At 35.9% G+C, this 2390-nt stretch overlaps 1 long non-coding RNA gene across 1 annotated transcript; it reads right to left on the reverse strand.

Annotated features, from left to right (window-relative positions):
- Positions 1 to 444: 444 nt before the first annotated feature.
- On the reverse strand, positions 445 to 1564 carry LOC121963290. The gene is made up of 3 exons (XR_006107223.1): positions 1482 to 1564; positions 623 to 671; positions 445 to 472 (listed from the first exon to the last, which is right to left on the reverse strand). It is a non-coding gene; the product is annotated as an uncharacterized LOC121963290 (long non-coding RNA).
- Positions 1565 to 2390: the final 826 nt, after the last annotated feature.

Genomic DNA, 2390 nt, shown 5'->3' on the forward strand with positions numbered 1-2390 from the left:
GTATTAAATTCTTATCATAATTACTATTTTTTAACTTATGTTACAATTTGTTTTTATTTTAAGCGCCTTTTCCCAAGTACTTTTCTTGTTTGATTTCCATTTACTTTTTTACTAATTTTTGGATCATTTCATCTCAAGTTTCTCATTAAACTCTTTCCCATGTTTTTGAAAGAAATCAAGCCCAAAATTTTCTCAGGTTTCAAAGGGTTAACTCATAGATGTTTATGTTTAAACCCTAGCTTGTCTTAATATTTATGGTGATTTTTTTTTAAATTGTATTGGCTGATTTTTTTAGACAATCTATTGAGCATTTACAGGTCATTTTTTCAGTGGTTCATGTCTACCAAAGAAATCTGTTCATTTCCTCTTGAAATGTATCCTTTTTAAAATAAAATGATCACCTCGTCCTTCTCAACAGTGGCGTCGTTCACCAGTCGAATATCGTCATGGACGTCGAAGCTGAAAAGAGGACCTGTAAAAAAAAAAAAAAAGTTAACTATGTGAAAAGGCATAAAAACAGAACTTCATATTGTTCCATGTATTGCACAGAAACAAATACTTTTTTAGTACATAAAAACAAATCAAGGTATGAATGGGCTGAAAGCTGTTGGTGTTCACTTACCAGATTTGCCTCTGGCTTTGGTCACTATGAAGTCATAAAAACTGTGATGCTAAATGAGACAAAATGATTAAGAATGATGAGGTTCAAGGAGTGAAAAAGTGCCACCGTTGTGCTACATGGCATCCTGAAATCCTATTTCCTAATATATCCTCATATATTTGCAATAATAAACATTTTCAAAGAGCTCTTTTTCCCCCTGGTAGCTATCCCCAGTTATCATCAGCGAAAGTTGTTTGCAGTTAGAAGAAATGGCAGATGGTTGAATAATCAAATTAACTGTGGGAAACAAAATGCAGTGTGTCCTGTTTTGTTGGCAGGTACAAAGCTCTGAGGAAAACTGAGAGCGATCCAGTTTTCTTCACAGTGCCAACAACAATACCACTTGAGAGAAACATGGAGGAGGGAGTTGAAACATTGTCTGTTTCTACTTTAAGAAAGTCTCCTGAAAACGACACAAGCTTTATATCTACATATAATTATACATATTATATTCTGTGTCTGCTTACCCTTTGGTTCAATGTGCATGCAGTGATTACCGGGGCAAAATCAGGGTGGCATACATGGCATAAATACTGCATTGTATTTCGTTATTTTGTTTAGCAGCTGCTTCTGAGCACCATGTTTTTTTAATCAATCACAATGAATTATAATTATTAATAATTTGATCAGTTTGACACTTTTTATAACTTAAATAAATATAAAGTCCATTGGCGTAACTCGAAAGTTATTCTAGGAGTGTGAAGACAGACTCATATCAGAGGTGATGAATCTGCTGCAGCACTGGATGGGAAACTAACCAAATCAAAACAGAGCAAAGCAACGGTTGAGCTGCGGTTTTTATGGGTGTGTCACTACTTACATGTGGAATTATCAGATCCTCTTTGATGTACATCAGCTGCTCTACACCAGCAGACCTGCACAGAGATGATATTCAGTCCGAATAAAAAGGATTTTTAACATGTAAGGAAAATGCATTACGTTTGTGACATATAAAGCCTCTGTGTGTGAGATTTTAATATTATCTGAGACACTGTGACAGGTAACAATGGCCGATGTTGCAGGTGCAGTGTCTTGGAGTGTGTTTCTAGCTGAGTTAGTTCTATCATATGTGTCTGTCTCTGATTTACGTTTTAATTTTGTTCAAAAAGAGATTTGGAATTGTCGGCTGAGTCTCAGGGTCCAGAAAAACAGACTGTGAGACTGTGATCTAAAGTTTAAAAAAAGATAGCAAGTGGACATTTTAGGGGACATTATTTTGTTACACACACTGTTCCGAAGTTTGAGTCTTCAATAGTCAAAGCTAGACACATTTACAGAACATCTATTACATTTAAGCCCACAACAAGCTCACAAAATGCTGATTAAGCCTATCGCTAAGGGGGAAGCTGTATTTATTTTGCAATATGCAGCACTGTGTGTGTGTGTGTGTGTGTGTGTGTGTGTGTGTGTGTGTGAGTTGCTGTGTCTGTGGCTTCTTTTCTGTAAGAGATGTGTTTCATGCCAGCCAGCCAGAGGGAAAGATGGGAGGCATTCTTTTTTTTTTTTCCAATTTTACCTTCAATTTAGTATTGTTTTTGTGTGTCTTTTTCTGTTCAGCAGTATTTTTTGTAAAAAAAAAAAAATGCTTCATCTGTAATCAGATTCGGACAACATGATGAATCCCCGAAGGGCAATTCAGCCAAACAGTCAAACACTCACATAAAATAGTACAAACACAATCGGCAGCAGCATTCAAACACTGCCAAAGATAAATACATGAACCATGCTG

The sequence above is a fragment of the Plectropomus leopardus genome, unplaced genomic scaffold, assembly GCF_008729295.1.
Source record: "Plectropomus leopardus isolate mb unplaced genomic scaffold, YSFRI_Pleo_2.0 unplaced_scaffold10737, whole genome shotgun sequence".
Classification (NCBI taxonomy): domain Eukaryota; kingdom Metazoa; phylum Chordata; class Actinopteri; order Perciformes; family Serranidae; genus Plectropomus; species Plectropomus leopardus.